This window comes from Pinus tabuliformis, chromosome 2_2, assembly GCF_031772625.1.
Source record: "Pinus tabuliformis cultivar Carrire ecotype Pingquan chromosome 2_2, CPIR1, whole genome shotgun sequence".
NCBI classification, from domain to species: Eukaryota; Viridiplantae; Streptophyta; class Pinopsida; order Pinales; family Pinaceae; genus Pinus; species Pinus tabuliformis.
In genome coordinates this window covers 148,663,725-148,678,867 of record NC_142300.1, presented here as the reverse complement: position 1 = coordinate 148,678,867, position 15,143 = coordinate 148,663,725, and positions in this window count along the sequence as shown.

Here is a 15,143-nt window from a genome sequence, read left to right as displayed (position 1 = left end):
TTTCTATTTAAATTTTTCTTTATCTATTATTAATGATGATCCCAAAACTATGAGGGAAGTTGTAGATTCAGAGGATGGAAAACTCTGGAAAGAGGCCATGGTTGATGAAATGGCATATTTGCACAAAAATGAGGCTTGGGATGTGGTGGAGTTTCCAGCTAGAAGGAAACCCATTGGTAATAAATGGGTGTTTAAGAAGAAGATGAATGCAGAAGTCAAGGTGGAGTAATACAAAGATCAATTGGTAGAAAAAGGTTATTCCCAGGTGTCGAGAATTGATTTTGGTGATATTTTTTTATCCTATTGCCAAGGTAGCTTCTATTAGATTACTTTTATCTATTGCTGTTGCTTTTGATTTTGAGGTAGAATAGATGGACGTGAAGACAACTTTTATTCACAGGGATTTGGAAGACGAGATCTACGTGGAGCAACTTGAAGGCTTTGCGGTGAAGGGTAAGAAAGAATTGGCATGAAAGTTAGAAAATTATTTGTATGGGTTAAAATAGTCACCAAGGATGTGGTATCAGAAATTTGATACATTTATACAGGGACTTGGCTTCACTAGAAGCAAAGCAGATCACTGTGTATATTAAAATAAATTGGTGACCATGTTATTTATCTGGTCTTATATGTTGATGATATGTTGTTGGTTGGAAATGACAAAGAAATTATCTAGGATTTGAAGATCCAATTGTCCTCCAAATTTGACATGAAATACCTTGGTGCTGCAAACTATATTTTGGGCATGGAAATTAAATGAGATCAGGCTGAGAGGAAGCTTTGGTTAAACCAAAGGAAGTATGTCGAGACAATACTGCAGAGATTTAATATGGAGGATAGTAAACTGGTGAAGGTTCCTATTACTGTAGGTGTAAATTTATTTGTTGAACAATGTCCCAAGACACAAGAAGAGGATGAGAACATGTCTTGTGTTCCATATGCAAGTGTAGTTAGTAGCCTGATGTATGCAATGGTCTGTACTAGACTAGGCATTGCACATGCAGTGGGAGTATTGAGCATGTTTATGTCTAAACTAGGGAAGGACCATTGGACAACAGTGAAGTGAGTTTTCAGGTATTTGCATGGCACAAACAATTATGGTTTGTGCTACCAAGGAAGACCAGGATTGGACATAGTTTTGGACATCCATGGCTTTGTTGATGTAGTCTGGGCTGGAGATCAAGATCAGAAAAGATCTACAAGTGGGTATGTGTTTAACCTTTTTGGAGGTGCAGTCAGTTGGATGAGTAAGAGATAGTATGTAGTGACACTTTCAACTATAGAGGTAGAATACATGGCAACCACTCATGCAAACAAGGAAGTAGTTTGGTTGCAAAGATTGTGTTCAAGTATGGGGTTAGACCAACGAGCTATAAGGGTAGGTTGTGACAACTAAAGTGCAATTTTATTGGCAAAAACCCTGCTTATCATTCAAAGACAAATCACATTGATGTTCAGTATCACTTTGTGAGGGATATGGTTGAAGATAAAAAGGTTTTGCTGGTAAAGGTGGACACTTTGAAGAATATTGTAGATGCATTGACAAAGTTTGTGAGAGCTGAGAAGCTCTCTTGGTGTATAGAAATAATGGGAATTGCAGGGTTGGATCAATGACTAAGCTCACCTGTGGAAAGAAAAAAACAAGTGGGAGAATGTTGGGGGTGTGTTATATTCTTTCCACGACTACCCCACGCGTGGGGTGGGGGGTGTCACTAGGGGGGCAGTAGCCCCCCTACACGGGGTTCAGGGCAACGCCCTAGATTTTTTTTTTTTGGACCCTATATTAGTTGGGCGAACCTACCTATGGTTTTGTGCATGGATTTCACACATGCTTTTGGGCATGATGGTTTTATGTCCATGGTATTTTGTAGATACGGTCAAGGGAGCTACAATTATGTTCTAATCTAGGGTTACTAGATTGGGGTTTATGAATGCTTTGACATGTATATATATGTATTATAACATTGAAAGGAATATAATGAAAAATCAATCTCATAGTTCGGTTTTGGGACCTAGGGGAAATTCTCTATGTATACCTATTTTAAGTTTTATGCTCTTGCCATTGTTTATTTTCTATTTTTAGAATTCATATGCAGGTAATTTTTGTATGCGGTTAAAACCTACATGCACCCAAGCATATCTTCCCATATGTCTAACTATTGATGTATTTCTGCCACAAGTCATATGCTAACTATCTAATTTTCCATCCCAAAATGTCGAAAATGGGTGCCACATGTAATTGCCTTTAGCTGCCATGTCATTTAACTTTTCCACATGGACTTGCCACATTAGACTGGCTCGATGTTAGCTTTTTGGAACAAATCTACACTCTGGTGCTCGGGGGCCTGATATAATTAAGCTATTCTTAATTTTTGATTAATTATTTATTAATAATTGATTAGGGGCCATGAAGAAGTCCAGTTGAGTACACTATAAATGAAAAAATTCCCATTATAAATTTTTTAGGCCTTATTTGATTTCCATACCAAACCACTTTGTGAAGGCTTATACCGGTCTCTGGCCTATTGAAAACCCTTCTATTATGGCACACCTATAATTTCTTCTATTGGGTGCCAATATACTGGTATTTTAGGCCATGGCTCCCTCTATTGGTCACTATTGATTCCCATTCATATACCAAACCTTGCTCCATAGAATGACAATCACTTGAGCTCTTAGCTCACAAGAGCTTACTGGTTGGCCCTATTTAACTTAAGGCTATGATTGAGAGCCAATATTATTGACCTTCAGATTTTGTCGGCCCTTTTCCTTTCATGATCTACTCTTCCTTTGAAAACTCACTTAGACTGAGCCTCTGTGGGCCTTGCTCAGACTTCTTTTCCCTTTGGCTATTGACATCAATGGAAACAATATCCAACAAGTTCTTGGTCTTTTTGAACTTTCACTTTCCTCCATATTAGAGATATTTTGAGAAGACTATGGATATCTTATTTTATTTGTTTTCTATTTCTATTATGGAGTATCAATAACTGATGGATGAAGCATTCTTTGTTCTTGGCCAATATTCTTTGTTTGATTATGCAATATAGATATTCCCTCTTCTTGTAGTATACATTGCACCTATTCCCAATTGTCCTTATTTGCAATTTTCTTTAATGTTGGATTTTCTTGATGTTTATAAAGGCATATCCAAGTTGCACTCTTTTATTAGAAATTACGTGATATGCACTGTAATTCTATTTCTATGCCTATTGTAGATCCAAATCTAAAAGAATTTTCTCAACCAACCTTGAGTTGCCCTTGTATTCACTATAAATGGGCCAACCTCCTTCTTTAATATAAAGGTAACTTGATGTTTCTTTGAAGTAAAATGAATATAGTTTGAGTCGAGTCTTTGTCTAATATATTTTAGAGAAAGAATCTCAAGTGTTATGAAGGCTTGTAACTTGAATGTTTGAAGATGTGAACCACAGATCCATATAACCATATGATTTTCATATAAAAACTAATCTCCAACCTGTTGAAGCCCCGAAAATCGGGTCTACAACAAGGGGGATACCCGCCCGGTCCGGACCTTGGTTGGCAGCTCCTTATCCGTTTGGTATAGCGGGTCTGATTGGGGATATAGAACCGGTTTCCCAATCTATGAGTGTGTGTGTGTAGAATTTGATGTTCCTGATTTAACAGTTCCTAATTAAGATATTCTAATTCTAATTTTAATCTAATTCTATGCTATTGTAATCTAATAAGTAGCAACATCTAAGTCTATACTAACCCGAGATGTAATTCTTATATTATGCGATCTAAAAAGATTTCAAATAACAACTGGTAATAAAGATCATTCAGCTATTATAAGAAAGGAAATCAATAAAGATGAATGACTTCGCATAAAAAGTTAGACGAAACAATTGTGAAAAACATATCGCATAATGAGCTATTCATACATTAAGCATAAATAAATAGCTATCACCGTACAAAAGTACCAAATGATAACTTAGGCATTCATGCAATAATACATAAAAAACTAAACAACTGTATATCACTTTAACACATAAGTAGAAATGGTCAAGAGATAAAAGTACCATTTATGACTAGTCCTACTCATGAGCTTCAAGAGACAATGATTTATCTCTCTTTGCTCTAACATCCACTAAGAGTATAGAAGTGCAACATCAGTAGCAGATATCAAATACAAACATCAAAAAATCCTGTTCCATTCATTCACCAAAACCTCCTCTGAGGGTGCAAAAGTGCATGTTCTGAGGACAAGTTTTTGATAAATTTCTGGACCCTTCTCTAAATGCATGAGAAGGGTTTAAATACTACTAGCTAAATAAATTAATTACATAGATTTAGGATACAGTTTAAATGACCGCCCTTTTTCTAAGCAAAAATAAAAAAAAACTATTTCTAAAAATTAAATCTAATATCTAACTATTTCTGCATTTGCTCCTTAACGTTGCAAGCATTCAATATTTGCCTGGGTAGAGTCGGCTGACTGTCTTCCGCTTTTGGTTGAGCTAAGAAAACAGAATTGGTAAGTGCTGGCACCATCTTCTCAGCAAAATCGATGATATACTCGAGAGTCATCTTCTGACTATGTGGCTTTACCGCGTATGCCCAGTAATAATCTCAATTCAACTTGGTTAACCCTTTGGATTGCTTCTGCCTTTTCTTTAGCTTTCTATTTCCAGTTTGTTTTTTACCATTGCTTTCTTGCACTTTTCGGGCTTACAGGTGACTGAGCAGTTAGAGGCTTTCCTTCTCGAGCAATTTTCTCAGCAATGGCGCTAATCGCACATCGGAAACTGCCTCCGTTCTTTGATCCGGGCTTCTCTGATGCGTTTTTTGCCTTTTGCGCCTCTTCATCTTTATCGGGTATAAAGCTTGAAAATTTGTAAAAATAATGACCTTGTGAGCTCTTGACCCTGAGCATTAAACTTCCTGTTAATATCAACATCGTTTAGTACTCATTCAACCATGGCTGTATATGAAAGATCTGTAATGGATGGCTCAACAACATTCTGTGAATCTGCGGTTCTATTGCATGCGGTATCTGTTTATGAGGGCGTCTTTTATCTATCTTTGAACATTGGAGCTTTACCCTTTTTCCTCATAGCTTCCTGCACGTTGCTTTGTGTAACTTTTGTTTTTCATTCCTGCAGTTCACAAGTGAGGGGAGAGTAATGATAATAAATAACGACAGGAAAGCTTTAAATGCTACGGATATGCAAAAACACGCCACCTGACGTGAACTGGCTCTTCGAACAACACAAAACCATATTTTATTAACAACTGGCATATAATTCATTAATTATCATTAAAGCGCGTATCCAGTTCTTGGTTTATGTAAAACTTTTTCTTGAATATTGAGCCAGGAAAATCTGCGATGGAATGTTTCTGCGATCTGCATCGCAGTATCGTATTTGGCTGTATAGCATTACCACAATTTCATAGTGCTGTGCTATCGCAAGGTTACTTGATCGCGCTATGGCAAGATCGCAGACTGCAGTATCGCAAGATTGCAGGTCGCTTAATCGTTTAATCGTTATGTGTCTTTTATGGAATTTTGCGAGATGCGATATGCGATATCGCATATCGGCGATTTTTTTTAAGGTTTTCCAACGTGAGTGTTTCTTAATGCATGTGATGCGATGGAGTTCACGTCGTAATCTCACATTTCATCATTTTGACTCATAACGAAATACCCTATCATTCTTTGCGCGATGTGATGTTTCTTAAGGAGTAACATCTATGAGCACTAATTAATTTTTTTAATTTTTTGACTAAGGGTCCCCACTTACATTGTCTTATTTCTAATACTAAATAAGGAGAGGGGTTGTTGGTGGCCACAACAATTGACGATTCACTTGGAAGAACCAGTTATCTATGTTTTTCTATTGAATTTTATAAACTTCCAAAACATAATTTTTTTTTAGAAAATTAAACTTTATTATGGAAAGATAAAACATTATGCTATAACTTGTCAATGATATTTTGTTTCAACTATTTTCCACTTTGATTATTTGCTTCCTCAGGCTAGTCCTTGTATTTACATCAGTCATTACTTGGTCTTGTAAAGATAAAACAAAGTCTTCTCTGTAAACCAGTTTTAAATATGCTCATTTGTCGTAGGTAGAGCATCTTCTGCCAGCAGGCGTTTATAGCCTCGACAGGGTTACCTGTTACCCAGCAATGATCCTGTATCCTACTTAAGGTAGCCTACAAATTTTCAAAGAAAACTCCATATCCACACTTATTGCTTTGATTTTCTTTTTTATTCTTAAAGAACAATGTCTTGGTTTGGTAGCCAAATTATGACACTGTCGTTCACTTGATTTATAACTTTGCTGAACAAGCTGACTCGTGATGAGACCCCTTGTCTTTTGATTGCAACAATCTTGAGTCATTGCCCTATTGTGGTGTACAGTATTGGCAAAGTCAGCAAGTTATAATATCTGTGATTATGATAAGCCGGTTCGTGATGGGACCACTTATTCTTCAAGATAAAGTGTATCCTTGGGTTGTTCCTCTGAAAGTTGTGATTTCCTTAGCAGAGAGGAAGTGATTGTTTCCTTAAGATAGCTCTGGACAACAATAATAGAGTTTTTTGGAAACAACTGTTCTACAGAGAACCTTTATTTTGTTATTGATACCTTTCATTGTACTGAGATAAAACAATTTCTTCACTAAAGGTTGTTTTCATCAAACTTTTTGAAGTTGAAACTAGTATCATCTCTAGGCTAGAGTCTTTAACTGTATCTATCAATAATAAAGATCAATTTTCCAAAAGATTTGCTATTTATACAAGCGAAAAAGTTCAAAACCTGAAAGAGAATTGGTGTCTTTTTCGTAAATGCCTAATGTAACTACTCACAACTGGTTTTATTATGAAAAGAAAAATAACTACTCTACAAAAAATAGAAGAATAATCTTCTATGGAAAATATTTCTTGAGAATTTGTCCGTTAACAGGCAAAGAGTCTCTTTTACCTGCTAAATCCTGTAACACAAACGTTGATGGACCTGTGACTTCTACAATTTGAAAAGGACCAAGCCACATTCTTTGAAATTTTGTATGTTTGCCTTTCTCTTCATGATCCTTGTCCCATTTTAAAACTAAGTCTCCCATCTAAAAATATTTTCTGGTCATTATGTTTGAATCAAAAGAGGATTTTACTAGTGCTTGATGATGAGCATGCGTTTTCTTAGCCTGTTCTCGTTGTTATTCTAATTTGATTATCTCCATTTGTCTTAGCTGTAAGGAGGAAGTGGGTACTTCATCAATGTATTGGACTAGAGACAGAGGGAATTGCTAAATGAGTCGGAAGAACCACTTCTTTCCCATAAACTAAATTAAAGGGAGAAGTGCCGATAGAAGCTTTTTGCGTTATTCGGTCTGCCCATAAAGCATATATCAAAGCCTTATGCCAATTTTTATGATTTTGGTCAACTGTTCTTTTGATAATCCTGATTAGGTTTTTATTTGTGGACTCAGCTAACCCATTGCCTTGTGGGTTATAATTGGCCGAATATTTAAGTTTGAATCCTCTTTTAAGTGCAAATTTAGTCATTGCATTTCCAGAAAAGTATGATGCATTATCAAACATTAAAGCGGAAGGCAATCCAAACCTGGTGATTATAAATTGATCTATGAACTCAATGATATTTTCAGCATTAGCCGTCTTGAGTGGAACTGCTTCTACCCACTTAGTAAAATAATTCGTTGCTGTGAGGATGTATCTATGCTGCTTAGAAGAGTGAGGAAAGATCTCACCTATTACGTCCAATCCCCAGTGACTGAAAGGTTGGTCAATGTTAACTGGCTGTAGTGGCAAGGATGGCTTATTTTGTCTTCCAGCAGTAGTTTGGCAGACTTGACATTTCCTCACGTAACTGTGCGAGTCTTTAAATAACGTGGGCCAGTAATATCCTGCGCGCAAGATTTTATGTGAAGTAGCATCTCCAACATAGTGTCCGCCTGCTGGCCCATCGTGGAGTTCCTGCAAAACTTTTTCTGCTTCAGATTTCTCAAGACACCTAAGAAGAACATAATCATAATTTATTCTAAAAAGAATATCATTTATGAGCTGATATTGTTTGGCTTTCAACCTTAGAGCTCTTTTCTTAGTATGGTCGAGGTGTGATGGAGCATACCCATTCTTAAGATAATAGATGATATCAGCGTATAATGACTCTGCATCGTTTAGGCTTACCTTGCACATTTGTACCTTTGCAGATGGAATTTCAGAAATTTGTGATGTTCCAGCCAGCATTTTGCAAAAGCCTTCACCTCTTACAACGTTTGCTGGTTTAATCTCAATGTCATATTACTGTAAGGCAGTAACCCAATTGGCCCTTTTCTCACCCACATCCTTCTGTACTAGAATATTCCTTACCGTTGAAAATGGTACTATAATTTTAGTATGGGTTTTGAGCAAAAAAGGTTTGAAGTATTTGATCGCTTTGAAAATGGAATAAGCCTGTTTCTCCACGTCTGAATAATTTAATTCAGCAACCTGTAAATTTGAGCTGAAAAAAGAAATTGGGGCTTCTGCTTTTTCTTGATTTGCTTGAGTGAGAATCGCAGCATATGACCTATTTGAGGCAAATGTATATAAAATAAAAGGCTCTGAAAAATTTGGAGTTGCTAACGATGGAGCATTAATAATAGCTTGTTTGATCAGGTTGAATGCTTCGTGTTCATCTTGGCCCCATTTAAAATTTGAGTTCTTTTTAATCGTGGCTTGCAAAGGAGAGACGATTCGTGAAAAATTTGGAACGAATCTCTTTACAAAGTTGATCTGACCAAGGAAATATTGCATGGCTTTTTTGTTATGAGTTAAGGATATTTTAGAAATCTCTTTGATTCTGTCGGAATCGATGTGAATACCAGATTTTGACACTATGAATCCTAGAAGTTTCCCTTCACTTAATGCGAAAAAATATTTCTTTGTATTAAGTGAAATTCCATACCTTAAACACTGTTGGAAAATTTGTTTCAAGTCTTTAAGATGGTCGCTTCGTTTCTTGGCATACACTGTTATATCATCCAAATAAATTACTATAGATTTATTGACTAAACCTTTGAATGCGATGTCCATGGCTCTCTGAAATGTGGCACCAACATTAATCAAACCAAATGGCATCTTTCGATATGCGTATGTGCCCCATTTAGTTCTGAATGTGGTTTTCAATTGATCATCAGGATGTACCAACACTTGATTGTATCCTAAAAATCCATCCAAGAAAGACATTAATTCTGAGCCTGCCACCGCCTGCAATATCTGTTCCATAGGTGGTAAAGGAAAATTATCTTTTTGGCAGGCCTTGTTAAGGTTTCGAAAGTCAATGCAGATCCTAATATCTCCGTTTTTCTTTCTAACAGGTACCATATTGGAGACCCATTTGGAATGTCTTACGGGAAAGATTATTTGGTCTTTCAATAACTTATTAGGTTGAGTTTTTATCTGATTTTCTAAATTGGGATGGATCTTTCTCAGCTTTTGTTGGACAGGTTTTTCATTATCGATCATGGGAATAGTATGTTGGATGATGGAAGTGTCGTATGTTTTCAGTTCATCATAATTCCAGGCAAAACCATTTTTATATTGTCTCAAAAGACGAATATACGCTAATTTTTCTTCAGGCGCTAAGCCGAGACCTAGATTAATGTTTTGTGGTTTGGCATCGGTTCCTAGGTTTACTAATTCGTAGTTCAAGGTTGAACTTTGGAGTTTTGAATTGGTAGACCTTTTAAACCGATCCTTAAAATCGTACAAGTCTTCTAACTTGACTATCGACTTAGGTATAGCATTGTTAGTGCTATCTTGTTGCAATTGTCGATCATGTTGGTCTTCGTCAATTATTTGATTGGAGTAGGATCCTTCAGATGTGAGGAAATTTACAATATCAGGATCGTCATTGAATACTCTCCAATTTGTGATGTTATCAGGAATGGATGGTCTAAAGATTAATTTTATTGAGAATCTATCTGGACTAAAATATTATGAAGGAATAAGCTTAGAAGCTACGTTAGCCAAAAGGTCTGCACTTGCGTTTTGGAGTCTGGGAATTGAGGAGATATTAAATGCTATGAAATGCTCAGTCAGATCTTGAACTAAGGATTGATAATGTTTTAAATGACCTGATAAGCAGTGTATAGTGTTAGGTACCTGCCCAACCACAATCTCAGAGTCTCCGAAAACTTGAAGATACTTGACGTCTAACCCGATTTCTTTGTACAACCCTTGGACCAAAGCCTCATATTCTGCTGTATTGTTGGTGCAATCAAATTCGAGTCTGCATGTTAGCATGGTTTTATCTCCTTCTGGACTAATCAAAACGCATCCTGCTTCTGCTCCTTCGTTAGATCTATAACCATCAAAAAATAATTTCCAAAACAAAGATTTATTTACAGGACTATCTAAAAAATTGATACATTTCGAACTATCAATTCGAGAAAAATTTTCGACTTGGGATAAAACAAAGTGTTCTAATAGGGTGATGCATGAGCATTGAAATTGCTGAGGAAAGAATCTACCGAGTAATTGCCAATAATGCTACTGTTATATGCTACTGGTTCATTTTCCCCCTCTAGCTCCGTTACTATGTATTTCTGGTGTAATTCTTGTTCAACTTTTATTTGATTCGGTTTACCATTGTAGGGTAGCCACATGTGCGACCATTCAGTTGCGAAGTATCCATGAAGTTTTTCTGACCAATCCCTGCTAAGAATTAAGCCATAGAATTTTGGAATATCAGCAACTAAATGTCAATAACTTGACATACCTTTGGGTTGGATGACAACCTTATGGTTACTTGATTTAGTTCGCCAATCACTTCGACTTGAGATCGATCTAGCTGAACTATGTGCACAGCGGATTTCTGCGGCTGAACGTTTAACTTGGCACATATGGACTTTGGTAAAATATTGGATGAAGCACCAGAATCTACCAAACAATTGTGCACATTTTTATTGAAAATTTCATAAGTAAGGAGAAACGGGGGAGTATGAGATCTCGATCTTCCTCCAATTAGAGCGATGTGATTTGGATCAATCTTATTTATCGCGTTAGTTGGAGGTCTTCCCATGTTATGAGAAGCTTGAGAAAGTACAGCGGCAGGCAAAGGTGCAACTGGCATAACATGTAATTCTTTCATCATTATCTTCTGTTGATGCTTTAACTTGCTCAGTTCGTAAAGGGTGATGTTGGCCCTAGTCTTTTTCATATCTTCTATAATATTGTACTCCATTTCATCCGACACGATCAGTGTTTTAGATGGAGTTGATTCATCTGTTTGGACTGGGCTAGTTTGAGTCGCTTTAGATGTCGTTTTCTTTGTTGCGACTTTATCCTTTATTGCAGAGCTTGTGCTCTTTGGCTTAGGGATAGTTTGGGGAGGATCAAGCTGATTTTTTCTTCGTGTGCTAACGGGGAATACTTATTGATCTTCTTCTTGTGGGAGGATGAAATCCCACATTCCTTGTAATTCCACAACTTTTTCTTCATTAGTTTGCCCTTCAGTGGCAATTTCCTCTTCTTCTTCGGATTCAACATTTGAAATAGAATTGGGTGGCTTTGAATCCGTTGAAGGGCTTCTTTTAAAAGCTCTGTAGGGCTTTTTTGAAGAAGTTTCTGCTACTTGCTTTTTGATGTCGACCATTTCATTGGACATGGTCTTTAGAACTTTCTGCAATCCTTCCAAATCGAATGGATCTTTTGCTTGTTTCTTCTTGGAGTCTTCCTTGAAGGTGACTTTCTTGGATTTACGTTCCTCTATCGCGGATTTCTTTTCCAGGGCTATTATACTTTTCTTTATTGCTATTGCTTCTTTCATGTTTTCGGCTAAGGTTTTTTTATTAGCCTTGTCCACGAAGATTGCTATGTTTGATGGTAAAGCGGTGATATACCATTCACTTCGTACTTCGCTGGGCTGGGAAGCAGTAGGAATTTTGTTTAGGATTTTATTGAAACGTAAATTGAAATCTTTGATAGTCTCTCTAGATTTGGCCCTAAGGTTGGATAGGTCGTTGATTAACGTTGCCGTAGACCTGTCATCACCAAAATTGGTCAAGAATTTCTCCTGGAAGATATCCCAACTAGTGATATATCCATAGGGTAATGAAAAATACCATGATCTGGTTGTTCCTTGTAGAGTACAAGGAAAGAGTCGAACAACAACATCTTCATTAGTAACCCCATTGAGATTAATGGATAGCATAAAGTTGTTTATGTGCTCTTCTGCTAGCATTCCTACGTCGGGATTAAATTTAGGCAGCCATTTCTCAGGATGGGCCGGTATTTGACTCAAGGGTGCAGGCATTAAGATTGCCCCAGGGTTATTCCATGGAGACTGGGCCATTGCTGTACTACTAACAGTGGAAAGTGCAGAAGATGATCCCTGTGGCTGGGAATATGAGGATACTACGATTGTAGATGATTGAGGAAGAGTTGTGGGGGTTCTAGTGGACGGATGGACGATGATCTGAAGTGGTGGAGTGGATGGTTGACTTCGTGGTGAAGAAGTTGAGATGGATGATGCTGATGAAAGAGTCTTGCTGTTGGACTCTTTAGGTGATTTCCTTGCTCTTTTCCTGGTGGGAAGAGGTAATTCGGTTGGATGAATGCCAAACTTTTCACTCTTTAGCCTAGTCAGGGGATGAGCAGGGTTATATTGCGAAGTCACGCTACCTTGAGATTTATCAGACCTTTGAGGAGAAATGGAAAATTGCTGAAGTTTGTGAATCAGAGATTCGACTTCAGGAAGTTCAACGGTAGATTGTTCTGAAATGTCAGGGTTTGTAGCAGCGGTTGATACTCGAGCGACTTCTAACTCTGGATTTAAGTGTAATGGAGAAGTCGGGGGAGATGGTGAGGGCGATTTACTCTCAGAATGGTATTCAGATTTAGATTTACTTACCATTCATAGTTCAGGCCCTCCTTCTAGCGCCAAATATGTTGAAGCCCCGAAAATCGGGTCTACAACAAGGGGGATACCCGCCTGGTCCGGACCTTGGTTGGAAGCTCCTTATCTGTTTGGTATAGCGGGTCCGACTGGGATATGTTTTGGGGAAAAATGCCTATGCAGGACGATCCTATCCACCTAAGGTGTGACAGTGCCTTAGCAACAAACAGAGACAACTATTCTAGTATTCTTCCTTTATGAATTAAGAATGAAGAGAGATGGATGGACTAACCGGTGTCTTCCGTTTGTCCTTCGATCCTGTTTCTCTTCTCTTTGAGAGTTCCCAGCTACTTGCCTTCTCGCTCGCCCAGCTTCAACAGGTCTCTGCAAGATCACAAGAAGAGAACAATACACAAAGACATAGATTCATATTCATAACTAGTTCAGGATTAGAAATAAACTAAACATACTAATGCAATCATACATCAAAGATACATCAGTATATAGGAGAAACCAAGATAGCTTTATTGATGAATAACAAGGTTCAGGAAGAGATACAACCCAGAGGGCTCTAATCCAGCATCTCCTTCCCAGCAAATGGAATTCCTATCTTCACCTCCCTTCAAAGCATTAAGCACCCAATGATTCCAATCTCAAACCAACAACAATTCTTTGCAATAACAAAATTCCAGCCTCTAGATCTCATGGAGGAGAGATCCATATACAGATGTTTGGAGAGAGGATGAGTCAACTTGAGATCTGACTAGTGTCCTCTCCCTCTGTCAGTTCTTGATTCCACTTGTAGGTTCTTGCTTCCACTTGGAGATTGGGAACCTCTTACTCATCACTAGTCGAATTCACTGAGGCAAGTGTCATTGAGGAAGATTCTGGAAGCTTCCTGGGTCTTGACACCTCTTGGAATGAACTTGCCATTTGTCAACTCTCGCTCAACGCACCCTGGTAGTGCTTCTACCTGCGTTGCAGTGCAGGTAGCCAGTGTTGACTTTTCATTTCAGCGCAAACAGCTAGTGGAGCCACTAAATTGATCCTGAATTGACTTGCTTTTGAGCAGTTTCTGGTGGAGAACTTCTGTGAATTGTTGTGGTTTGTTAGCCTTGTTCCTCTAGGGGTAGGAACAACATGTTTAGGGACTTTGGATCCCTTAGATTATGGACATTTCATGCTTATAACTGTAAGGCACAAAAATGTCTATAACTGGATATGGGACCAGTTTCCCAATCTATGAGTGTGTGTGTGTATAACTTTATGTTCCTGATTTAACAGTTCCTAATTAAGATATTCTAATTCTAATTTTAATCTAATTCTATGCTATTGTAATCTAATAAGCAGCAACATCTAAGTCTATACTAACCCGGGATGTAATTATTCTATTATGTGATCTAAAAAGATTTCAAATAACAACTGGTAATAAAGATCATTCAGCTATTATAAGAAAGGAAATCAATAAAGATGAACCACTTCGCATAAAAAATTAAACGAAACAGTTGCGAAAAACATATCGGATAATAAGCTATTCATACATTAAGCATAAATAAATAGCTATCACCGTACAAAAGTACCAAATGATAACTCAGGCATTCATGCAATAATACATAAACAAATAATAGACTGTATATCACTTTAACACATAAGCAGAAATGGTCAAGAGATAAATGTACCATGTATGACTAGTCCTACTCATGAGCTTCAAGCGACAATGATTTATCTCTCTTTGCTCTAACATCCACTAAGAGTATAGAAGTGCAACATCAGTAGCAGATATCAAATGCAAACATCAACAAATCCTATTCCATTCATTCACCAAAATCTCCTCTGAGGGTGTTGTTAGCGCTTGAAATTTCACCTCAGGCTGAGAAAGGTAAACTTCAAGGCAACATCAAACCACTTAGCCTCGTAGCTAGCCCTACGGGGCAGGAGAGGGCTCTCTCCGGTCTATCTCTGTAAAGATCTTCAATGGGCGAGATGACCAATAGGAAAACACTGATTTTAGGCTAGTAAACTGATCAAGAGGTTTAAATTGGAAATTTTAAGATTTTGGTGGAAAGTTGGGGAAAGGCAATTTTGGGTGCGGGGATTGGACACAGTTTTTGTAGGGAGTTCTTTGGGGCAAGGTAGGAGACAGTATTGATGCCTTTAATAGAGATGGATGAATGAGAATGACCGATGAGGAGTTAAGGAGAGCAAGCAATAGCCTTGAATTCCCCTTAAACAGTTTGAAAACATTGATATTAAGCAAACTTAAAAGCAGAGCAT